Source organism: Toxorhynchites rutilus, chromosome 2 (genome assembly GCF_029784135.1).
Source record: "Toxorhynchites rutilus septentrionalis strain SRP chromosome 2, ASM2978413v1, whole genome shotgun sequence".
Classification (NCBI taxonomy): domain Eukaryota; kingdom Metazoa; phylum Arthropoda; class Insecta; order Diptera; family Culicidae; genus Toxorhynchites; species Toxorhynchites rutilus.
Window position 1 is genome coordinate 16,620,344 of NC_073745.1, and position 27,177 is coordinate 16,647,520.

Below are 27,177 nucleotides of genomic sequence, written 5' to 3' on the forward strand. Positions count from 1 at the left end.
GCGTACCTAAGTTGTGCCAGTGGACGGATGAGACAAGTTTTAAGCGTTGCCTTGCTTTCTCACGAACACCATGCGCCTGGAACTATGCTATCACTTCACATCGATACACCACGAGCCCGATTCGATGTTGTACTTTCTGGCACAGTCTAATGGCCACGAGCAGAGATGCTAACCTTCCTGATTTTTCAGGATTTCCCAGACTTTTCGGCACGTTCCCTGATATCCTGACAAACACTCTATTTTGCCAGATTTTTCAGAAATGATCACAATTTTGTCCAGATTTTTATACTGTTTACCTTATAAGGTTAAAAATTATCCGTGCAAAAAATACTGGTATCTCTGTCGGAGTTTCCCTGGTTGGAAAACGTTAACATGATATTGGACATTGAATTAAATCCTCTTGATACAAAGCTGTACCTAACTTTTTTTATCAATATGTGTGATTGTTGCAAATCGATTGAATAAGTTTTTCCAGAGTGAAAATTCCGAATTATTTCCACTGCGTAATAATGCACCCGTGGTCGAGTGGATAGCGTCTCACATTCTCATGCCGGGTGTTCGGGTTCGATTCCCGTTCTGGCCGGGGCGATTTTTCGTCAAAGAAATTTCCTTCGACTTGCACTGTGGTCACGCGTATTCTAGAACTTGCTCCTCGGAATACATTCAAGGCGTGTGTTTATTTGGCTTAACACTTTAATCGCCCCGTCACCCAGATCTGGGTGATGGGTGGTGTATTTCCAGGGAGGCCCCGTCACCCAGATGTGGGTGACACTTTCCTCGTTGAATTTGAATAGGATTTTCAAACGGAATTTGATAGGATAGGCACTTAAATGTAAATATGGGATATGTGTAGAGTAATCAAAAAATCAAAAACATGAAAATATAGTTTTTATACTATACTTTTAAACGGTTTTATTTAACATGACCTATTGTAAGCACGTTTGTATGTTTATCAGTAGGGTTGTCCCACATCAATAGAAATTTAACCCCCTTCCTGTTGACGGATTGATCTGAAGTTTGGAATACGCCTTTATCTCTGCAGTTGCTATAGAACATTTTTATCACATATTTTAATCAAAATATTTTATCAAAACCCCATCAATATGGGTGGTTGGTAAATGATTGGACTAAGCGAATCATCGGTACTTCGCGTATCTGCAGGCATAAAATAGACCCCATTCGTGGTCCTCAGCTCCCTGTCCAGTAACTCAGTAATTATTGCGCGTCTGTTTCTCCATGGTAGGAGCGGCATACGACAGCGGCTGAATCAAGAAACGTGTTGTCTCGAACACTATAGCTAAGATGGCAGCCCCATCACGAGACTCGGTAGCGTGGCCGTAGTAAGGCAACCTACCTTAAATATCCTACTCAATATAATACTCAATATAATTATGACTCGGAACACCCGGCATGGACCCAGGCAACGAAATAAGGACATGGAATGGAAGCTTAGTACCTGGAACTGAAGATCGCTAAATTTCGTGGGTGGCGACCGAATACTGCTCGAGCAGTTAGAACCCCACAAGTTCGGTATCGTGGCTTTGCAGGAAATCTGTCGCAAGGGTGAGAAGGTGTGGAAGGGGGTAAGGGCCAGTTTTACCAGAGCGGTGGGGCTACCAACGAGCTGGGAACGGGCTTCGTAATGTTGGGCAGAATGTTGGATCGCGTTATTAATTGGAAGGCGATCAACGAAAGGATGTGTGTACTGAGGATAAAAGGCCGGTTCTACAACTACAGCATCATCAACATGCACTGTCCGCACGAAGGCAGACCCGACGACGAGAAGGAAGTGTTCTATGCGCAGTTGGAAGCGACATACGACAGCTGTTCACTGCGGGACATCAAGATCGTCATCGGGGATATGAACGCCCAGGTTGGTAGGGAAACAATGTACAGACCGGTGATAGTCCCATGCAGTCTACACACCGACACGATCGACAAAGGCCAGCGGTGCATCAACTTCGCAGCTTCCCGAGGCCTGGTGATCAGAAGCATTTTCTTCCCCCGCAAGGATACTCATAAGGCCACTTGGAGATCACCTGACCAACATACAACAAACCAAATTGACCACGTCTTCATCGAAGGCCGATTTTTCTAAAACATCACTAACGTACGCTCCCTGCGCGTACGGATATTGACTCAGATCACTACCTAGTAGGAGTACATGTGCGCTCAAAACTATCGAGAACTTACAACTCACGGCAAAACCGCCTTCCTCGGTTTAACATTCGGCAGTTAAAAGACCCGCAAGCTGCCGAGAATTACGTGCGCCTGTTGGATGAGGCACTACCCTCCTCTGTGGAGCTAAATGCTTCAAATCTCGAGTAAGATTTGCTCTGCCATCGAAGAGACCGCAACCGCGGTACTAGGTGAGGAAACTACGAGCCCAAGAAACGACTGGTTCGACGGGGAGTGCCAGCAAGCGATGGAGAGAAGCAAAACAGCTCGGAAAAATTATCTAAGGGAGAATTTGGCCAAATGTCGACGAGCGCGGAATAAGTTGACCACGATACTGAGGCGAAAAAAGCGCCATCAGGAGGACAGGGATCGTGACGAATTAGAACAACTATTCCAGGCCAATGATACGCGCAAGTTCTATGAGAAGGTGAACCAATCTCGTAAGAGCTACACACCGAATCCAGACATGTGTAGGGACGAGGAAGGAAACCTGCTTACAAGCGAGCGCGAGGTGGTCGACAGGTGGCAGCAGTTCTTCGATAAGCACCTCAATGGCGTAATGGAAACCTACCTGGGAGTGCCTTCAAACGATAATGATGCCCCCAACCTTCAGGAGATCCAGCGAGAAATCGGGCTGCTGAAGGCAAATAGAGCCGCTGGAAAAGATCGACTTCCGGCTGAACTCTATAAACACGGTAAAAATATACTGGCAATGATACTTCATTGGGTAATATCCAGGATTTGGGAGAAGGAGAAATTACCGGAAGAATGGATGGAGGGTTTTATTTGCCCCATCTATAAAAAAGGCGATCGGTTCGAGTGCGGCAACTACCGCGGCATAACGCTAACTAACGCCGCTCACAGGGTGCTCTCCCAGATTCTAACACGTCGAAAACAGTGAGCCTCCCACGGACAGTGACAGTGGACGGCGATGAACTGGAAGTGGTTGATGAATTCGTGTACTTGGGATCTCTGATCACCGCCGACAACAACACCACGAAAGAGATCCAACGACGCATTCAAGCTGGAAATCGTACATATTTTGCGCTCCGCAAGACGCTTCGGTCAAGGAGAATACGACGTCGCACAAAGCTAACGATGTACAAAACCTTAATAAGACCAGTGGTCCTTTATGGACTCGAGACTGTGACGCTGCTCATGGAGGACATACGCGCTCAGGCCGTCTTTGAGCGGAAAGTGCTGCGAACTATTTTTGGTAGAGTACAAACGGAGAGCGGAGAGTGGTGCAGACATATGAACCACGAGCTACAGGCACTACTTGGAGATATTCCCATTGTACACCTGGCGAAAGTCGGGAGGTTACGGTGGGCCGGACATGTCGCGAAGATGCCGGACGACAGTGCAGTGAAATCCGTTCTCTTCAATGACCCTGTCGGCACCAGAAATATAGGGGCTCAACGTGCCAGGTGGCTCGACCAGATCGAAGCCGACTTGAGAGTGAAGGGACGCACACGGAATTTGCGACGAGTGGCCCAGGACCGAGTAGATTGGAGACGATTAATTGAGACAGCACGAGTCACCACGGCTCTCAACTGATTATGTATGTATGGGTAAAGGGTGTGTCACATCAAATTGCATCACGGAAAAAACGCTGTAGAAATTTAATTTTTAGGAATTATATCTTCTGCTTTCGCTTATAATCAGATAAGAGTGTATAGATCACGTTGGCCATGCTTCACTGTCAATTTTTCGTAAATTTGGAAAAATGTTGTCGAACGAAAAAGAGCGTCGTGAATTAATCCTGTGCACTCATTTCGAGAATCCGGAGTTGTCACATCGGGACATCGGTAAGATGCTGGGAATCGTCCAATCCACGGTCAGCAGAGTACTAAAACGATACTTCGAGAACCTAACCATCGACCGGAGATGAAGAACGGCAAAAATGGATGCTCCGTCAGTGAAAAAGATCACAAGCGCGTAGTTAAGCAGTTTAGACGTGATCCGAGAAGTTCGGTCCGGGATGTCGCCAATAAGCTGAATTTGTCAAGTTCATTCGACCAGCGGACCAAGCAGCGGGAGGGCCTGCGTACATACAAGGTTCAGAAGGCTCCTAACCGCGACGAAAGGTAAAACATGGTGGGGAAGACGCGAGCCCGGAAGCTGTACACCGAAATGCTGACGAAGCCGCATTGCTTGGTAATGGACGACGAAACCTACGTCAAAGCGGACTTTCGTCAGCTGCCGGGCCTGTTGTTATTCTCCGCAGAGGACAAATTCAGCGTTCCGGAGGAGATTCGCAAGCAGAAACTGTGTGGATGCTTGAATGTATGCTGGTAGCACTGCAGGGTACCGATAGCTTTATGGATCCGCCCCAGCATATACACCCCTGTTATGGCATCTCCCCTGGCAACGCATCAACAAACGATTGCGGTCGTGCGACACCAAGCTCCGTGATCGTCCTCTTTGGCTTTCAAGCATTAGCCCAGGTAAGACGTGATTCGCAGCAAAGGAGCAAAATGGTGGATTCCCGGGCTGGCGAATTACACATTGGCGATCCTGCCAGGAGGCTGGATTTACCAGTAGCTTGACGAATCTCTTTGTTGTAGTTATCTGGGAATCAATCATTTCGCAGTAGGGAGAATTAATTTTAACAAATATTTCAGATCGAAATATTACGGAGTAGTGATTTGAAAAGAAGTACAAGTGAAAACCGCAGCCTGCTTTTCTTTTATGGACTACAGCAACCCACCGCGGGTTGCTATGTGGAAATCGTCCGTCGTTAGCATACAAAATGCTAGAATAGTGAAAAATCGTTACCTTTTCCTTTTCCATTTGAAAAGGTCAATAGTGTGGCTAAATTAGTAGCGGATCGAGACGACCACACTTGACTAAATTAGTAGCGGATCGAGACGACCGCACTTGACTAAATTAGTAGCGGATCGAGACCACCGCACTTGGCCAAATTAGTAGCGGATCGAGATGACCGCGTTTGGCCAAATTACTAGCGGATCGAGACGACCACACTTGGCTAATTTAGTAGCGGATCGAGACGACCGCGTTTGGCCAAATTAGTAGCGGATCGAGACGACCGCACTTGGCTAAATTAGTAGCGGATCGAGACGACCGCACTTGGCTAATTTAGTAGCGGATCGAGACGACCGCGTTTGGCCAAATTACTAGCGGATCGAGACGACCGCGTTTGGCCAAATTACTAGCGGATCGAGACGACCGCACTTGGCTAATTTAGTAGCGGATCGAGACGACCGCGTTTGGCCAAATTACTAGCGGATCGAGACGACCGCGTTTGGCCAAATTACTAGCGGATCGAGACGACCGCACTTGGCTAATTTAGTAGCGGATCGAGACGACCGCGTTTGGCCAAATTACTAGCGGATCGAGACGACCGCGTTTGGCCAAATTAGTAGCGGATCGAGACGACCGCACTTGGCTAAATTACTAGCGGATCGAGACGACCGCACTTGGCCAAATTAGTAGCGGATCGAGATGACCGCGATTAATTTGAACAGTAACGGATTGAAACGACCGTGTTTGATTTAGTTAGTAGCGGCACGAGACGACAACATTTTGTTCACTTTTATTTCGTTGGCGACGGTTCAGGACGACTGTGCTTGATAATCATTAGAATTACGTTTCGATTGTGTCCTAAACGCAGTGAGGCCATCCGCCTACGGCAAAATTTAAAGGCAGTTTAAGACAACGCGTATGGTGGCCTGGCATGTCGAAGGATGCGGAGGCATGGGCGAATTCATGTGCGGTGTGCGTAACCAACGGAAGACCTGAAAGGCCTACTCCCATGGCAAGAGTTTTCACCCCCGATTCGGTGTGGGAGACGGTCGCCGTAGACTTCAACGGGCCCTATTCGAAGTTCAATAATGTCTCAATCCTGGTAATAGTGGACTACCGGTCCAGATATCTGATTGCTAAACCGGTTAGATCCACAAATTTTGAGCATACAAGATCCGTTTTGGATAAAGTTTTCGACAGAAAAGGTTACCCGAAACTCATAAAAATCGAACAACGGTCCTCTTTTTAACGGGACGGATATAAAGAATATCCCACACCACTGTACCCACAACAAAACGGCCTGGCAGAGAGCTGCATGAAGCTGATAAATAAAGCGATGACTGCGGCGGCTTCAAATGGGACAAATTATAAAACTGAACTGAAAGCGGCGATCCATGCCTACAACGCTGCTGCACACTCCGTCACAGGGATACCACCAGATGAGGTAATGACGGGAAGAAGAATAAAGCGTGGACTGCCTCTCCTCTGTCGCGGAAAAGCTACGTTCGACGGTAACCTACTGAATTCAAGAGATCGAGAGTCCAAAATACAAGCAAACCGACGATAGGACACTAAACGTGGTGCGCGTATGTGCCGGGTTGGACCAGGAGACACAGTATCTGTGGAACGTCATGTTCGTGCGAAAGCAGAGTCTCGATTTGATCCCCGAAAGTACACAGTAATGAAAGAACGAAATGGTATACTTGTCTTATGTGACGAAAACGGACAAATTTTTAACAGACACGTATCACAGACAAAAAAGGTAAGCGATTGGAGGAAGTCAGAAGTAGTGATGAGCACAGCTGACGGTAATGGTAGAGAATCTACTAAAAAACAGTCCCCAGTACAAAGATCCACATTGCAATCAGACAGAATTCACCTGGAAAACTACGTTCATAGTGTAGAAGGGGAAACGATCAGACTGAATTGAATTAATCAAAGAAATCCTATGGATAATAAAAATAAATCCTATGGAAAAGGAAAATATTTGTTCGATTTTGTTTATTACAAGGTATTTTTTTCTGTTCTATCTTCTCTTTGGAGAGAGGGGGAGATGTGTGGATGCTAGAATGTATGCTGGTAGCACTGCAGGGTACCGATAGCTTTATGGCATCCGCCCCAGCATATACACCCCTGTTATGGCATCTCCCCTGGCAACGCATCAACAAACGATTGCGGTCGTGCGACACCAAGCTCCGTGATCGTCCTCTTTGGCTTTCAAGCATTAGCCCAGGTAAGACGTGATTCGCAGCAAAGGAGCAAAATGGTGGATTCCCGGGCTGGCGAATTACACAGAAACTATCCAAGTTTGCCAAAAAGTACATGGTGTGGCAAGCGATCTGCTCTTGCGGAAAGCGGAGCGCCCCCTTCGTGAAACCTTAAGAAGTGCCTACAGAAGCGCTTACTACCACTATTGAAGCAGCAAGAGGGCCCGACCATCTTCTGGCCGGATCTCGCTTCGTGCCACTATTCAAAGGACGTGTTGGAGTGGTACGAAGCCAACGGGGTCACCATCGTGCCAAAGGAAATGAACCCGCTCAACGCGCCGGAGCTTCGCCCAATAGAGAAATATTGGTCGATTAATAAGCAGGCCCTCCGGAAGAACCCAAAAGTTGTCAAATCGGATGCGGACTTCAAGAGAAAATGGATTTCTGTTCAAAAAAAACTACAACCTGACGTTGTACAGAACCTTATGGACGGGGTGAAGAGGAAGGTGCGAGCATACGGGCTTGGGCTCGAAGTATGAATGAAAAGAAAATGCCAAAAGTAGTTTAATAGTTTTTATTTTACTGTCTAAAATTTTCAAAAGGATCGGTCTACTGGGCGAATTTCTACAGCGTTTTTTCCGTGATGCAATTTGATGTGACACACCCTTTATCAAATGAAAGGGTTTGACTAGTACAACATACTTATTTGTGAAAATACAAATCCAAAATGGCGATATATGTTTTTAGTTCAAAACCCCATCAATATGGATATCAAATAAAAAGACTTGACTAGTGACACTAAATCATAAAAAATTTGTTGCCCCTCTAACCTCGAGTAAACCGCAAGTAATCGGCCGAAACCTACTAAACATAGATTTAAGTTGAAATTTTGTTTAAACAAATGGATGCTTCACTTGCCAAATCGATTTACTCCATTTTTTGAATATTATAAAAATTTAGTGTCAAAGCACTTGATTAGCCCCTAACTGTATTTATTCAAAACAAATTTCTTTAATAATGAGTATTAACACCACAAAATGACAAAATCTTTTTAGCCATTGAATAATAAATAATAATAAAACATATCATATTTTATCATTTTTCTCAACATCTTGTTTTATGGAGTTAATCGATTTGACAATTGAAGCATCCAAATCATGAATTAGCGGCTCCGCAAAGCTTATGCGATTGAGTCTTACAAATAAATGAGTTGAAAAAAACATGAAAAATCCAAGTTTATAACGGCCAATTACTTTTATTAATACAACTCCCGTATAGAGCGATTCCTCCCCAAATTCGTCGGCTGCTGACTGTACGATTTTTTTGAAACTCGGTACAAATGATGGAAACTACCTAAAATTACAATTTTCATTATTATGTGACCAATTTTAATTACGTTACGATCCCATAAGCAATTTTCAAGATAGCGACGAATGAAAATAAAACTGCACGAACTAATCGTACGCAGTCGTAATGAAAATTCCGGCCCATCAACGTCAGTTTGAAAAAAGCTGCATTTGTCCAAATCTACTGTTCACAGTGTGTTTAAAACATTTTCTGAACGTTTGACTATCGAAAGAAATCCTAGAAGTGACAAAAAATACTTAATGTTCGGATCGTGATATGAACAAAAAGGATGATGTTGGATTCGAACTTTGGCTCGAACATTAGGAATGTCGCCAGGATTCGTTCAAAATTCAAAAGGGCGTTCTGGATTGAAGTCATAAAATGTAAAAACTAGCCACAACGATAAACAAATTTCGAAGACGAACGTTGAACTTACGTTCTGGAAAATAACTTCCAGGACTGGCTTTCATACTGCAATGAGCAAAAATGTAACCTTAATACGTTCGAACGAAAAAGTTGACGAAATACAATTGAAACTCGCAGAATAGCCCTCTTCCTAGGTTTCTGGCCATAGGATTCATACCACAATAAGGTTGATGTTGTGCTAAAACTTGTTAGGTGATACAGAACTTGGCAAAATTGGTGAAGGTTGAAGAACCTTAGCCATGGAGCGGATATTTTGGCGAAATACTGTGGAGACGATGTGTTCTCTTTATGGTATGTAGCATCATTTTGAATAAAACATGAACTCAATCGAGTGTTGAATGATTATTCGTCGAAAATATCCTGTGAATGTTCAAACCGTTGTTCAGTTTGATTTTGATGCTTTCTAAAAAATCTGACCATAAATTATACTATATAGACAATGCAATTATGAAGACGATACAGTTAGTGGTAGTTTTGCGACTAAAAATATCACATTTTACATGTATATATAGACAATGACTAATATAGACTAAGACGATGGCTGGTCTTAATTTGTATAGGATGCTCATTGAACAAGAGCCCTATCGTAGAGAGTTCCAAAACTTGTCTTTCAAAACCTATTGTCGCAGGTCGCAGGATCGCCATGTGGACACCCAGTAGTTTCTTTCGGTTATATGAAAAGACTTTCACGTACGCGTTCATACTGAGTCCGCCCAACTGGGTCAGACTCCCTTTTATTCAATTCGTTTATTTCTTACAACTAGCTACAACCTAAATTCTATTATTATGCGTGGTCAGGCGAATTGTAGTAAAACACATAACACATGTGTCCGAAAAGACGTCAACCGGAATCGAAAGCATAAATAGGAAACGTTTGCGCATTTGCGCAAGCATGTGTTTGTCATTAAATTCACGCTAGCGAAGCTAGCGAAGAAGTGCAAAAGTAAACAAAGGAAGTTAATGGTCAGCGCGTCATATTATGCAATAAATAACCATCGGAACCTTGGCCTGAATTTACGACATGGTTCGCATGTTTATTTTGGTTGCACAGCGTGACGCACTTGCTAGAATTTTGTTGCCATAAGGGCATGTGTATCGGGTTGTAGGTGGTCCAGTGATCCTGTTACACCTTCCCTCTTTTTGAGAATGATGTAATCTAATGGAATCATTCGTGTTCAGTAAATTTCGCCTAGAATTCGTCTGACCTTACAATTATTCTGGTTTTTGTATGTATAAACATGTTTGTTTAATATTTGGAATATGTACATTTTTTTTTGTATTCGAGTTAATTAACTAACTAATTACTAACTTGGTAAACTGTTGTAGTATACAATACAACATAGGTATTTGAATAGGTAATATTATAAACTCGTGATCGTCTGGGAATTTAATTTAGTTATGCATTCCCTTCCCCCTAATGGAGATGGGTTGCTCATTAGTTGCATTTTATTATGCGATTTTTATGTATAGTCTGTTTGTTTTTAGTTTTAATGTCTACAATTGTGACATTGGGATGCTCAATTGATATTATTTGGAATGGTCCAAGGTATATTTTATCTAGTTTTCTTCTGTTCTCATTCGTTAACAGGACTGAATCTCCTATTTTTATTTGTATTGGTTTGGCAAGTTCACTTTGTTTATCTGTACGCTTCTTTTTTATTTTATCAATTAACTCTTTAGTAGTCTTTGCTGTAACTTTTAGTTTGAACTGTAGCTCTTTGTGGTAGTCTTCGAGATTGTATATTGGTTCTATATGTGTAGGATTTTGGATATTGAAGGGTAGTATGGCGTTTCTGCCAAAAACGAGTTCGAAAGGTGTGTAGGAAAAGTCTGTGTGAGGAGTCGTGTTGTAACAGAATGTGTAGTAAGGCAGCCAGTCATCCCAATCACTTTGTGTAGGGTTGACAAATTGTCTTACGTATTCATTCAGACAACGGTGATTCCTTTCTAGTCCTCCTATGGATTGGGGGTGATAGGGTGTCGAAAAATTTTGTTTTATCTGTAATAGTCTAGATATGTTCTCGAATAATTCATTCTTGTATTCGGTTCCTTGATCTGTTTGGATAACAGAAGGAGTGCCGTAAACAAGGATGCAGTTTTCGACGAAAGCTCTTGCTATTGTAGATGCTTGTTTGTCGGAGGTTGGTTTTATTATTACATATTTGGAAAGGTTACATTGGATAGTTAGGGCGTATCTGTTTCCGGAATTTGATTTATTGAAGGGGCCAATCGTGTCCATGGATATATGGTCGAAGGGTTTTTGAGGGGTTTTGGTTTGTATATAATTTTCGTTAGATGTCGTTAAGTATTTGTTCTGTTTGCACTGTATGCAATTTCTGACGTAATCATAAATTTCTTGTTTCATTTTTGTCCACGAATAGAGTCTACTGAGTTTTTTGTATAGTCGGCTGGCACCAACGTGTCCGCCTATTGGTGTGTTGTGAAAATTTTTTAGGATACTTAGTTTTTCTTCACTGCTTTCTATCACACGCTTGGGTGTGTAGAGCACTATTTGCAAGTCTTTTAGTGAGTCGTTACAAGTCTTCTTGAAGAGTTGAACGCTGCATAATTGGAATATTGCGCTCGATAACGCTAGAGCTATCACGCTTATTCTCAGTTTCTTGGTCATATTTTCAATTTTTTGTAATAAGTTTCCTAGGGATTTTTCGTCATTGCTTGCAATTTCAGTGTATGTCGACATTTTTTTTCTATATCCTGTTTTGTTTGTTATTGCGCATTTTATTATTTCAGTTTCATTTTCACAAGTGATTTCATTACTTTCAAATGCGCGTCCGCATTGAAGTTTGGGTAGACTCTCCCATTCTCTAGGTTCGACTGCCTCGTACACTTTAAGTTGATCAGACTCGGTGTTGTCGAGTGCAGTGAAATTCGCTTTTTCGGGGTTATTTTCAATTCTTTGTGTTTTCCTAGTCATGGCTCTAGTTTGCATGGCCATCACTGTTTTCAGTGTTTCAGAGTCAATTTTTATTCTTGATAGGGCATCAGCCGTTACATTTAGTTTTCCTTGTAAGTATTCTACGTCGAAATTAAATTCCTCTAGATCCAGCCTCATTCTAGTGAGTTTTGATGAGGGGTCTTTCATAGAAAATAGGTAAACTAAAGGTCTATGATCTGTCTTCACAGTGAATTTTCTACCATAAAGATAGGGTCTAAAATACGTTATTGCCCAGTGAATTGCAGTCAATTCCTGTTCAATCGTTGATTTATTTGCCTCACCTTTCGTGAAGGCTTTGCTCGCATAGGCTATTGGAAGTTCTATTCCGTCTTGTTCTTGGGTTAATACTGCGCCACATGCCACTTGCGAGGCGTCAGTTATTAGTTTGAATTCTCGTGTAAAATCAGGAAATTGAAGTAACGTTGGTGAAATGAGTTCATTCTTTAATTTATTAAATGCTATTTGACATTCGGGGGTCCAGTCAAATTTTACGTTTTTTCTTAGCAGTTTGTTCAATGGGTGTGCTATTTCTGCGAAATTCGGTATAAACCTTCGATAATAATTACAGAAGGCTACAAAACGCCTGACTTCATCGGGAGTCGAAGGTGTGGGGTAATTTAATATTGCTGAAAATTTTGTTTGGTCGGGCTGTATGCCGACAGCTGAAATATTGTGTCCTAGGTATGTCACGTCGGGTCTAAAAAATAAGCACTTTTGGGGATTTAATTTTAGGTTATACTTTTGTAGTTGTTGAAATACATTTTCTAAATTGTTGAGGTGATGAGTTACAGAACATCCAACAACGATTATGTCGTCAATATAAAGAAATGCACATTGGGGAGGTAGTCCGCTGAGAGCTATGGACATCATTCTCTGGAAACTGTTTGGGGATATATTAAGGCCGAAAGGTAACCTAGTGAATTCGTAGTGGCCGTTAGACGTTGAAAATGCTGTGTATTTTTTTGATTTGTCGTCAAGTTCTATTTGGTGAAAACCTGACATTAAATCTAATGTGGAAAAGTATTTTGCTCTACCTAAATTATCAAGGATTTCGTCTATTCTTGGAAGTGGAAATTTATCTGGTGTAATTTTTTTGTTTAGTTGGCGGAAATCAACCACCAATCGCCATTTCTTATCTTGGTTGTTAGATTTTTTGGGAACCAGTAATATTGGTGAGTTATATGGTGAGATGGAATGTTGAATTATTTTATTATCGAGCATGTGATTAATTTGTTTATTTATTTCTGTTGTTTGGGCTTCAGGTGTTCTGTAATTTTTTATATATACTGGAGTTTTGTCTTCTAAACATATTTTTTGCTTGTACAAATTGTTTGTTGTTAATGTATCTTTTTCCAAAGCGAAAATGTCGTTATAAGTTGTACAAAGTTTGATAAGTTTAGTTTTCGCATTGTCTGGTGTGTTTTCCAGTTTTAATTCTTTGAGTAGTTGGGTAATTCTATTCGGAGAATCCTGATTTATTGTTGTGTTAAGTTGATTAATGGAGTATTCGCTTAAAGGTATTGCTAGTGGTTTGAAATCTGTTGGTATTGTTGTTTCACTTGTATTAGTGTTTATGAGATTAATATATGATGAATTTTTAGAGATTATTGAGTTTGCGCAGAATAGGCCTGGTTTAATTTCTTGTGCTATTATGACGGTATCCTCTTCTATGTTCGGTAAGAAAAATTGTTTTATTAACTGACATCTTGGTGGGATAACGTAATTATTATCCCAGTTATCTTGAATTGGTATCTCTATCTGCGTATTATCATAAAAGAATGTCATTAGCCATGTTTTCAGACATAGGTTACATTCAAATTTGGTTAGAAAGTCTCTACCTAAGATGCCATCAGCTTTTATTGGAAATTTATTGCTGACGATTTGGAATTGATGTGGAATTTCTATGTCATTGAATATAATGTTTGTGCATGTGCTTGCAATTGTTTCTATTTTTCCTTCTGTAACTCCGTTAATAATGCATTTATTGTTGGTGTCTATTATTTGCTTTCCGTTAATTGGGTCTTCTTTGATTATAGAGATGTCCGCACCTGTGTCGATTATTAATGTGCATGGTCTTTTAGTCATTTGCATTTTTAGGGTGACGAACATTGAACAAGTTACGTCACATTTGTAAATGTTTAACATCGGTTTCCTAACTGTTGGTTTCCCTCCAATGACATAACCGGCTCGGACTGGAGGTCGTCCGTCGGAATTTCTTCGTTTCCCGTCAATCGGATGTATTGTACCGGACGGTTAAAATTAGCATTGTGTTGGTTGTTGTGATATCGCTGCGTGTTATTATTTGTAAATTGACCTCGAACTTGGTTCTGTCGGCCCTGGTTGTTATTATTTCTTTGAGGAAAAGTTGAGTTGTTGAAAAATTGTGCGTTTCTGCGTTGTTGATTATTAAAGCTGTGTTGGTTTCTACCTCTGTTGGTAGAATTAAATGGATAACGCTGATAATTGCCCCTGTTAGCAGGGTGGTTGAAATTGTTATTGTATCGATTTGTGTTTCTGTTAATTTGCGAATAGGAGAGAATGTTAACGTTCGAACTTGTGGAATTTTCTTCCAGTGCTTTTGTTGTTGCATCTGAAAATGAGTTGAAAGTACCCGCTCTGATGATTAGAGAGGTTTTTTCGTTTTTCAGTCCGTTAGCTAGGCTTTTTATTCCTTCCTTTGTTGCCAATGATTTAGCAACCTGTGTTGGAACTTCAATTCCGATGTACGCATTTTCTAATTTGTTGACCAGTATTTCGAGATCTTGGCAAAAATTTTCTATATTACCATTTTGTCTCAGACCGGTCATTTTTGCTATTATTTGAGCGGGGGGTGTGGATTTAATTGTCGATTTAAGGGTTTGAATGATTTCTTCCAAAGAAGATGGTGTGTCGGGGAAGGCATTTCTAGCTCTTCCTTCGAGTTTTGTTAAAATAACTGTTATGATAGTCGTTTTATTGTCATTTGTTTCTAGTGTTTTTACTAGGTTCAGTGCGTCCAAAAATGATTTTAGTTTGTCGATTGTTCCGTCAAATTGAGGGACTATGGAGGAAGTGAGTTTAATAGTTTCTGGAAGGTTTGCCATTTTTGATTTTATTTTGTTCAATCCTACTGTAAATAAAACCGCTAGTCCAATCTCTTTTAGGCTACGTCTTTTATACTGTTTATTACTAGTTATAGTTTCTCTAATATTTTGGATAGCTTCTTTAGCTGTTGATATGTAGTGGGTGCAGTCCGATCCCTTAATAGTATTTATATTTAGTTTTAAAATTCGTTTTACTTCGGCATATAATTGCTCTGCTTCTTGTAGTTTAGCCCTCAATGTAGTTTTTCTAAGATTTTTTACTATTTCTTGTTGGATCGTCTTGTTGATTGTTTGTAGTTTTTGGACGTTTTTATGTAACTTAGCTGTAGTTTGATCCATCTGGTTTTATACTAGGTCGGACGCCGCTTGCATTTTACGTGCCGCCTCCACAGCTTGAGCTGTTACCCATGTTTTGTAGGCTTTAAAAAGTTTCATGAGCGTTGTTATGATAATTACGCCTAGAAGAATACAAAGGATTGTTCCTTGGTATTCGTGCATTTGACCATGATTTTCTAAGTGGTTCAATATTTGGACCTGAGGGTCTCCTGTATTTGCTGCAGTTTTAGAGCTAAAAAGACCCATGCTGGTCTCAAAACACATTGGGCAACAACTATCTATGTATTTATTTCGTTTTTTTTTTTTTTTTTTTTTTTTTGGCAGACTTATCTCACTTCTTAACTAGGCGAACCTAGCCAGAATTTTCACCTGCCCCCGGGCTTCTGAATGCCAAAGGGGGACTAGGCTCTGCGGAATGCACGTATCTGCATGCTCGTGCTGTTTTAGTCCTGACCGAGGAATTGTCGGACAATCGCGCAGGTGCTAAGGATGACCGACTTTTGGATGCCGGCCAATTCCTTCTCGATGTTCAACACCTTTAGCGCTTCCAGAAGTGTCTTCGGGATAATTCCAGTTCCAGAGAGAACGACTGGAACAATTCTTGGGACCTCCCTTAGCCCCCACAGTTCCTTGAGCTCCACGGCCAATGGTCGGTACTTGCAGATTTTGCGACCGTGGGTCTCCTCCAGATTCTGGTTTAGTGGAATAGCGACATCGATGATGGTGACTTTGCGGTCGCTCTTGTCGTAAACCATTATATCTGGGCGGTTGTGGTGGATCGAGAGGTCGGTCAGAACAGTGCGATCCCAGTACAGCTTGAAACGGTCATTTTCCAGGACAGGTGCAGGCAGGTACCGGTAGTTTGGTACGTTGTCTTCCAGTAGAGCACATTGGAGCGCCAGTTGTCGATGAACAATACGGGCCACGTTGTTGTGGCGCTCGGTGTAGGCTGCGTTGGCCAAAACGGGACAGCCTCCCATAATGTGCTCTATGTTTTCACCTGGTTGATGGCACATCCGGCAAATGTCATCAACGTCTTGATGCCAGACGTACCGCCTGCAGTTTCTCGTCGGCATTATCCTGTCCTGGATGGCTATCATGTCGGCTTCTACTACTGAAGAGAGTTCACCACGCGTTAGCCACAGATTAGATGCGGCCTTGTCGACGTGTGGCCGGTCCAGTTGATGGGGGTGGGCACCATGCACTGCCTTCTGCTTCCAAGCTGCAATCTTCTCCTCCACTGTCTGCAGATTGCAGTTGAGTTGGTACTCCGCTTGCGCCAAGTGCAGAGCGCTGTATCCTCTGTCGGCGGCGCAGACAGCCCGGTATAGCGCGTTTTGGTTGGCGCGTTCTGCGAAGTACTCGCGCAGTTGTCGTACCTGGGCAACACACAGTGCAGAAATGTCGACGATTCCAAGTCCCCCTTCTTTGCGTGGTAGTGAAACTCTCTCCAGTGCCGATTGAGGATGGTGCATTCCGGCCTCTTTGAATGCTTTCCTCATCCTCCTCTCAAGGTCCTCTAGGTTAGTTTTGCTCCATTTGACTACACCAAAACTGAAGGTCAGCAGGGGAACCGCGAATGTGTTGATCGCGCGTACCTTGTTCCCCGCGTTGAGGAAAGTCCTCAGGACACAGTTCACTCGACTCAAGAACTTGTCTCGCAGCTCCGTCTTGATGTCGGAGTGGCGAATCCCGGTGAGCTGTCGGAATCCAAGATATTTATAGGATTCGCCACGAACCATGTCTCTTATAAACTCGCCGTCATAGACCTCGTAGCCTCCGGATTCGGTAAGTTGTCCTTTCAGCAGGTGGACACAGCGACACTTGTCGAGGCCGAACTCCATACAGATGTCCCTGCTTATGTCTTCGACAACCCGGATAGCTACACCTAGACGCTGACGTGAATCAGCGTAGACCTTGAGATCGTCCATGTAAAAGGTATGGGTCACTTCTTCGTGGGCGCCGTCGCCATACCTTATTTTATAGCCATGACCGTTTCTATTGAGCGTCCTACTGAGGGGGTTCAGTGCCAGACAAAACCAAAGCGGGCTGAAAGAGTCGCCTTGGAATATCCCCCTCTTTATCTGCAGCGTTCTAGACTGCAACACATTTTCCCCATCACTGAGGTGCAGAGACGTACTCCACTGCCTCATCGCATGCTGCAGGAACCTAACGACGACGGGATCAATTTTGTAGAGCTCCAATACCCGGACGAGAAACGAGTGAGGTATGGAGTCATAAGCCTTCCTGTAATCGATGTAGGCCATACTTAGGTTCCGCTGGTTATATACCGCCTGGCCGACTATGGCTGCGTCGATGATGGCCTGGTCTTTGCAGCCATGCGTATTTTTCCTGCATCCTTTCTGCTCTTCTGCGATGATGTGATGCTGTTCGCAGTGAGCAGAAACTTTGGCGGTAATTATGCTGCTCAGTATTTTGTACAGACTCGATAGGCACGTTATCGGTCTGTACTTTGATGGGTTCAATGTGTTGCTGTCTTTCGGGAGGAGGAAGGTGACGCCACGGGTGGCGAATTCAGGAAGGTTGTGTGGGTCACGTAGCACCTTGTTGAAGCACTCAGCTATCTTTGGATGTGCGACGGTCAGCTTCTTGTGCCAAAAGTTCTGGACACCATCGGGGCCCGGTGCTGCCCAGTTCCTCAGGTACCGCGAGGCTTCGCGGACATCGTTCTCTCCGACGATGATAGCTGGCATCTCTCCAATTTCACCACAACTCTCCTCCTCCCGTCTTAACCACATTTGCCCGTCGCGATGTTCTACTGGGGTCTCCCAAATACCAGCCCAGAAGTTCGTCACATCGCTAATATCTGGCAAACCTTCGCGGTAGTCGGGCTTCTCGTCGCTAATGTGGTCGTAGAACGCTTTCTCGTTATCTCTGAACATCCGATTTTGTTCCTGGCGCTTTGCAGAGTCAGAGTAACGTTTCAGCCGTTTTGTAAGGACGCTCAATTGCTGTACCAGTGTGTCGAGTTTTTCCGTCAGCTGGTGAGCTCCCAGCTGGCGAAGTTCAGTAGGCCGCACGATCACAGCAACTTGGCGACATAATTTCGCCGATCTGCTGCCTCTTTTGTACGCCATCAGTCTTCCAATTGCGGCGCGCTTGTTTAGGATCCGTTGCTCCAATCTCCTTCGCCATGGAGGCTCACGCCTTTCACGGAGATGTTGGAGCAGTCCGCCTCTTGGCCTAATACGGTATCCTAAACTTTTGGCGGTCGCCACAGCAGCACAGTAAACTTTCAGTTGCAGCTCCTCCATGTTCTCAGCATCAACCAAGTGCAGCGGAAGAACGTGCTCGTTCATGAGCTTTACTGCACTTGTCAGCCTGCGGGAATGCTGCAACTTCGGGATCCTGGGGCGCGACAAAGGGTCCGTGTCGCGGAACTGTGAGATCGCCTCGTCGTAATGGAAGACCAGATCGCGTAGTAGTTGTTGATCTGGCTGTGGATCTTCCGGCTCAGGGGGTTGTTGTACTGTGGCCTCCACTGGTGCTGATTCGCGTGCCCCACTCGCGAATGAATTGCTCAGCCGTACTGAACTTCGTCTCGACACATCGCTTGCTCTGCTTGTTCTGGAGCTTAGTTCTCTCTGCACCTGCTGCTTGATCTCGTCGACTTGCGTTTGGGAGAGCATATTGTTGCGTACAATCGCTCTACGCCTCGCGTTCATCGCGTTTTGGTCAAGCCTCCCGACGAACTCTGGATACGCTTCCTCGAACATTGCGAGTATTCGAGGGCGACCGCTCATGTCCGTCTCCAAAGCAGTGCAGATGTAATAGGCGCGGATCATGAATTCATTCATTTCATGTGTCCACATGATCCGTCGCCTAGTAGTACCCACAAGTGTGGACGACTGTCGTCTGACAGTCGCAACACGCCTCGTAGGCGCAGCGTTTCGTTGGTGATGTCGATGGCTGCTGTTTCCGTGTGGCGGTAGCTCTTCGGGTTGAACCCGGCTGGTGGCCCGCTCTTGCACATCGCCCTCCAGCCGCTGGCCGCTCGCTCTTACGCCCGTTCCAGGACCAGCTCCAGTTCGGGGACCCTCCTCGGGCGATCGCATTCTGAGTATTCTTCGTGAACGTAGCTCCATTTTCTGGGTGTATCTCCTTTGCCCGGGAGACAGCGGGTTGGCAAGGCCTCCATGACCCGGGAGGCCTTCCCCGGGAGAGATATAGCGCTCTGACTCGCTCGCACCCCCTCACTTAGCCACTTTCGACACCCGTTCTCGGAGCCAAGACCAGGTGTGTGTTTCCAGTTCACGCCCGATCTAAAAATGTCGTCATATGATCTTCGTGGAGGCGTGAGATAGGAACATTTGAGACCAACAGGTAGGCTCCTACCCTAGTGTTGATCCCCATTTGAGGTTTTTGGCAGACTTATCTCACTTCTTAACTAGGCGAACCTAGCCAGAATTTTCACCTGCCCCCGGGCTTCTGAATGCCAAAGGTTTTTTTTTTTTTTTTTTTTTTTTTTTTTTTTTTTTTTTTATTAAGAACTGCTTATATATATAATGATTTCAGGAGCTCACCCGCCTTGCTTTTCCATCCGGCACCTCTGCATGTGATGGCTGCTTCCTGTCTGACTTAGTTGATTTCCTTCTATGTTGACGAGGGGGTAACACTTAGCGATGCTGTGGTGAAGTAACGCTACTGCTGCAGGTGGTACCAGTACGATTGCAAGTACCAACGGAATCACTGTATTGCGGGAACGCCTCTTTAAATGGGAATGCCTTGCTGACCGTTGAGGCTACCCAGTGGTGTGTTTTAGCGTCATGCCCTCGCGCACCTGTTTTGCTGCTTTCAATATCGATTCGCTGATTCTGTCATGCGTCTCATTTATCAGCACTCACAAATCACAAATCACTCTCTTTGTTTTTTCACCAGCACCAGCTAAAATAATTTTTTTGTCTTTTTGTCTCGCGCTGGGCCCCGACGGCTCGGTGGTTCTGATGTAAGGATAGGTTTGTTCAGTTAATGACTCTTTAAGGATTAGAGCACTTGCAGTTCAACGTAAACATCGATCGTGAATCAAACTTCTCAGCAGACAACGATGGCACAAACAAATGAGCTTCTCCAACCGACTCCGTGCAGGAATCATTTTCCTTCAACATGCTTTCCACTTTGCTGTATATGCTCGACAGCATGTCTTTATTGTTCAATCAATCCGGAACAAGCGATTCATTGTCGGAATTTTCTTCTTCTTTCACTACAATCTTTGACCAACGTCTATCACTCACTTTATTCTTTCGAGAGAAATAAATTTGTAGATCACTGTTTGCACCTTAATTTGCTTAATTGGTTTCTGTTCAGTCGCACAACAACACTTTCCGGCTCACCCTTAGTACCGCACAGATCACACTAGTCCTGGTCTCGGTCGCCATGTCGCAGGTCGCAGGATCGCCATGTGGACACCCAGTAGTTTCTTTCGGTTATATGAAAAGACTTTCACGTACGCGTTCATACTGAGTCCGCCCAACTGGGTCAGACTCCCTTTTATTCAATTCGTTTATTTCTTACAACTAGCTACAACCTAAATTCTATTATTATGCGTGGTCAGGCGAATTGTAGTAAAACACATAACACATGTGTCCGAAAAGATGTCAACCGGAATCGAAAGCATAAATAGGAAACGTTTGCGCATTTGCGCAAGCATGTGTTTGTCATTAAATTCACGCTAGCGAAGCTAGCGAAGAAGTGCAAAAGTAAACAAAGGAAGTTAATGGTCAGCGCGTCATATTATGCAATAAATAACCATCGGAACCTTGGCCTGAATTTACGACATGGTTCGCATGTTTATTTTGGTTGCACAGCGTGACGCACTTGCTAGAATTTTGTTGCCATAAGGGCATGTGTATCGGGTTGTAGGTGGTCCAGTGATCCTGTTACACTATGTTGCTGATTCTCTAGTTCTTTTTTTGTTATTGCATGTCATTTGCATGTATAAATATAGACTATATAGACAATGCAATTATGAAGACGATACAGTTAGTGGTAGTTTTGCGACTAAAAATATCACATTTTACATGTAGAATATAACTGATAACACGCTTCACGGTTAAAGTGCTGGGATGGCGTTTTAACGTGCCATTGAATTTAACACTATATGAGGCTTGGCTGCTGAACAGTTTCCAATAAGGGTTCCCCTCCTTCGCCAAATGTTGCACCTGTGGGTCGCATATGAAAATATAGCATAAAAATTCGGCACAATTCGCTACGTGCATTTGTTGATTTATGTAAACGCGACCAATGCTAACAGCAGTACGGCATTTTTCTCGCGGCTCGTTCCCCGCTGTCGGCTCTCCTAAACGAAAGATTTATGTTTTACAAATAGGTAACATTGTGTGGAGCCCGGTAGGGGGGAAGGGGGGCACTTCGCTGGGCTAGCAACAGGTGTTCCGCTGCTTGGCGGGTGGGTAGATGAAGCTGAAATTTATGTGTTACGAACCGATGGGCCTATTTCTGTCCCGATTGGGGTATCTTTGCCGAAAGGGTAAACGATTTCTACTTTTGCCGATGAAAAATAAACATTTCCAGTCATCGGGATTGGTGTGATACTTCATCTGTTGCGGCGATGAAATTTGGCAGAGTCAATAAATTTAGAATGGAAAGTGTTGCTCTGACTAGATGATTTAGAAGGGTAACAAATTCATTTTATTCGTCAGTATATGATGAGAATGGGTTGTTTGGTGGGTAGTTTGGTTTGATTGACTCACGACCGATCACACACAACATTCAGCTCGTTTCGGTAGCTCGCACCGAAAGATAGGTCTCTCGCAATCGAACCGTCGAATCACAGTAACTGATAACACCTTATTGTCAGCTTCCCACGGTACTTGTCTTTTGATAAGGTAATTATTCTTTCATTTTATCACGCGATTGGCCAATGTGGCTTTCTTCGATTGTACAAATAATGCTATTTTTGAAGTGATGGAACTTTGCCACCCGTTTTATCAATTCGCTGTGGTCTCGAACGTACCTTCATTGGATATTTTTGGTATTCGAGACTTCACGAGTTAATTCCCGTTTCGGCGTTTTATCTTTTTTTTTGTTTCGAAAATCACAATTTATGGCCCTTTTCCGCAGCCAAGGCAATCTCTCGGGATGATCAATAGTTAGCGCTTGAAATGGCGAATACGTAACGATTAGCACGGAACAAAAATTGCAGAAAAAATGTGGTTGCAAATGCTGAAATAGTAACGCATCGATAAGTTAGTGCATGCACTTATGTGATGCACTCCAATGCATTGATCTTATCGCGTTTGAAATGGTCTCGTCAACTACGGTATTTGCAAATCCCGACGACAGTGCATATATGCGATTTTTCCACTGCATAGTGCAGCGACTGGTGGTGGGTAGTTTCGAGACCACTGCAAACCATTGCCGGATTGGGCACCATATGCAAATTAACGTTGATATGCTGCAGTGGATTTTTTGCTGATTGTCTTTGGACCCCAGCTTGAAGGCTGGTAGCTCAAAAGTTGCCGAAAGTTTGACATTCATATGAAGCGTCTGAACGGGAGGAAGTCACGCATAACTTGCGCCTAATAGTTTGTGATGATTGAAATAGAGAGCCATCGATTGGCTATCGAGTAATACTGATAACGGAGTTATTTTTAGAGCGTACACTTGAACTTGGATCTTTTCATTTTTATTGAAGACTTTTGTATAAGTGTATAGAAACTTTGACGGTCGTAAGGTAGATTGCTAGAATAAGCAATCATATAAATCGATGGCTGGTCTTGATTCGTATAGGATGCTCGTTGAACAAGAGCCCTATCGTAGCGAGTTCAATACTTGTCTTTCAAAACCTATGTTGCTGATTCTCTAGTTCTTTTTTTGTTATTACTCACCGTTCAAAATCAATAAAACTAGAAGTTTTTTGTAATTTGACTGTCGAATGTTCGGAAGATTTTTTTGTTGTGTCGCCATCGCCATTTACCTACAAAGTTCAGCTCTTGATAAACATGTTGAAACAGTTAACGACAAGATGAAGTAGCCTCGAAGACTTTCTTTTTGAAGCAAACCTTATAGAAATTCTGAAGAACAGCTTTGGATAAACCTTCTGGATATTGTATGAAAAGTTTTTGTAGTTTTTGTAGGGCTGTAATGGGCGAGTGATTAGTTTTCTTCTTCGAATGAAATTCTTCCGACTTTTACTGGTACACGCGTGTTCTCGAAGCTGCCACTCATGATACATTCAAAATGATGTTATTTGATATAGAAATATGAACTAAGCTCTAATTAGAAATGATGCAAGTTGAGAAGGCGAAGTCTTTCTACGCATGTTAGTGACATTGAGGAAGAAGACAATGAAACATTTTTCAGATAAAAGCTTCGGGCAAGGATGAATCGAGTTTTAAACGTACATGAAACAGGGGTCATCTCACCTCGATATAGGGCACTATCAAGTATCCATGGAAGAATTGACAGACTGATAGGAATACTCCATATTTTTCAGATCTCAACTTTTGAGACTACAATCTGTTTTCTAAAACTGAAAGCATTCCACAAGGGAATTCTTTTTTCATTGTTTACTTGAAAGTTATTCACAATCTTACCATTAGCGAAATTTTATGAACGACGGCCTCTAAACTATGGTTTTCAACAATTTGATATTAGATGTGACATCTCATGTGTCATTATCATTATCAGCCCTCGCATTAGGGCCATGTCATCAGGTTTTAATTTTATTCAATACAGGTATATCAATTTAAATTATTCAATACAGGTATATCCACAAAATCCTAGCACTAAACATTTAAATGTAATTTGACGTTCTTTTACATTTGACTGTAAATCTGGCTTAATATGCACTACTCTGATCCGCAAAACAAACTTTGATACTGATGTGTGCCTACAAATAATTCTTTGGATACTTAAGAAGTTACTCATGCTACAAAGTTTGACGCGTATTTCTATGTAGGGGAAATGCGGTTAAAATGAACAGGGTTGGTAAAATGAACAGGGTTGGTAAAATGAACCAGTGCTCAAACTTCGATAATTTAACTAAAAACCAATTGATACTTCTTCATTATCTTATTCTTAGCACATTTGAAGCTGTTTAAGACACCCTGTTATGCATGAAACTGTCAAATGTAAATAATATTAAATAAAACAGAAATTTCTCTCACGGTAGCCATTCGGATGTAATTCTGGGCGCATCGCATTTAGGGAATTTCCCGTGAAATTTAAATTATTCGACCTGATTTTTTCGACGGTTTGGACAACTGTTTGCATATTCAATAAGAGGTAAACAGATATTTTGTTTAATTTCAGTGATTAATTTGCATTCGGAATTATTTCGTTGTTTGGGACAGAATGAACCACTACTGGAAACGAGTAACAATGTTATGTTTTCCCAGGCCTATCTACCTCATCACATGTTGCTTTTTAATGGGTTCCTTTTGTGGCTTTGGCCCTGAAAAAATAAGCCACCTCAACCAAAACCAAACCAAACCCAAACCAGAAATACGAAGCGATATGTGTTTCTTACTACGTTTTTGTACGCATGAGAAAATTCTAATTACTACTCTAGGTGAATAAGCTCAGCTTGTACTTGCTTGTACCTATTATTTCAATAATGATTTATCACGTTCGTCGCCCAACGCGACGTTTTTGAGCTTCTTGCAGAGCCCAACTTGCGATTAAATTTTTCAATGAAGATCAAGCTTAGTTTGTAGATAACTTTTACATGATCTAGCAATGTTTGTTTCCAATTGAAGACGAATTGATGACAATAACACATGACAAAGTCATATTATAGGGGTTTTGCAAAAAATTGCAGTACAAACCATCCGTACTATAAATTAATAAAAAGTATAGTAAAAACAGTATAATATTATGGTTATGATTTTATTATTTTTCTTCATATCCTATAGTTACATTTAGGTGCCTACTCTATCAAATACCTTCTAAAAATCAATTAGTTCAACTAATTTTGCTTAAAATGCATAAACATCTTTTACTCTGCAACAAAAACGGGTGTTTGATCATGAGCTTTCCGGTTTCCAACAAAAAAGAGACAATTTGTCATACCGGAACACCGTTAAACGATGTTCTTCTATTAGTTAATTACTGTTAAAATTGCGTTAGTAATATATCTAGTTAACAGTTTATCTCGGGTGACTAATTTAACTCAATCCATAAAACAAATCATGAGATTTATTCACTGATTTCACCCTCAACTAAGATCGTTTTAAGCACACTTGTCCGCACCTGAATGCAGATGTTCTCATTTCCGCGTTACATATGAAAATGAATCATTCAAACTCGTTTTTCTCTATCCTTACTCACCAATCAACATCCTATTTTGATAGGCTCATGGGTGCAAAAATGTTTGTGTACTTCTTCTGCAGAAATACATCAAGCGAGCGGCCTTCTCAACGCGATATGTATGTGTTTCTCACTTTACTTTCGTCATGTGACTTTCTCAGTGCACATAGTATTTGCAGTTCCCTCTGCAGGTTTTTGTCATGAAAAATTCTTCTCTAATCATGTTTCTCTCAAGTAAATCACCCAGAGCACATAGAAATTTGCGGTACTCTCAACACACTTTTTCTATGATAAATTCTAGTCTTCTTCTTCTTCTTCAATGGCACTAACGTTCCTAGAGGAACCTCGCCGTCTCAACGTAGTATTACTTGCGTCATTTTTATTAGTACTTAGTTGAGATTTCTATGCCAAATAACACGCCTTGAATGCATTCTGAGTGGCAAGCTCTAGAATACGCGTGATCACAGTGCAAGTCGGAGGAAATTTCTTTGACGAAAAATTCCCCCGACCAGAACGGGAATCGAACCCGAACACCCGGCATGTTAGTTATGACGCTAACCACTCGGCCACGGGTGCACATAAATTCTAGTCTACTCATGTTTAATTTGCCTCTACTTACTCAGAATTGAAAAAGTTTCATTTATCAGAGTAACTGTAACTGTAACTGAGGTTCTGCATTGATCACATCCGAACATATTTAGAGCATGCTCCGGATACCCTCCATGATCAGATCCTGAGTTGAACCAAAAATCCATAATGCAACTCTTCTATGCAATCAGATTTCTACAATTAATTCGATGTAAGTCAAATTAAGTAAGTAAGTTACTTGAATCAAATCTCATGCCTGAAGAATCAGAATGAAAAAAAAGGTAATCATTTTTTGAAAACTCATCATGTGATTCAGTGAGATATGCGGATTTATTCCGATTTTTATTTAAAGTAATAATCCGTGCTTAATTATTTCATTAACAACTCCCGTTAGGCCATTCAAAAGTAAGGAACCGACTTCGTTAAGCAATTCCTGACTTTTTCCCGATTTTTTTCCGATGGGTTTAAATTCCCGACTTTTTCCCGCATTTCCCGTATGGGTGGCCACTCTGATCAAAAGTTTGAACGACGAAAGTTCGAATAAAAGACTTCCAATAGAATAGAGAAAAGTCTATCAAAACCTATCCGTATTCTAAGCATATGGCTATATGCTATGCTACTCACTTATACTGAATGATACTTAATCTAAGATCATTTTTCAAATTTGGACTTATGAAACACACATATAAAAAAAACTGGATAAAACTGGATGATATTTGAAAAAAACTGGAAGATTTTAGGATTTGACTTGATCGAGAGAAAACTGGAAGAATCCAGTTTAAACTGGAACACTGGCAACGCTGGTGAGAGTTGGTTGAGCTCGAGACGGTATATAATCTAGGATGTTATGCAACATTGTCGTCTATTCTCAGACATGTATTGCCCTTAAATAAAAAGATTCGCGTAACAAAAACACATCAGTGCGATAAAACCAAACATGTATCTAACATGATACGCGCACAAAGCCATACACTGGTAGACTTTTAGAGAAAAAATTACACAC

General features: G+C 42.3%; 1 protein-coding gene across 1 annotated transcript in view; it reads right to left on the minus strand.

The window, feature by feature from the left end:
* Nucleotides 1-21,108, minus strand: part of LOC129764622 (uncharacterized) — a 32,287-nt gene extending 11,179 nt beyond the window's left edge. Inside the window, exon 1 of the mRNA XM_055763885.1 lies at nucleotides 19,844-21,108. The gene's annotated coding sequence lies outside the window, so the exon portion shown is untranslated. The remainder of the gene's footprint in view (nucleotides 1-19,843) is intronic.
* Nucleotides 21,109-27,177: the final 6,069 nt, after the last annotated feature.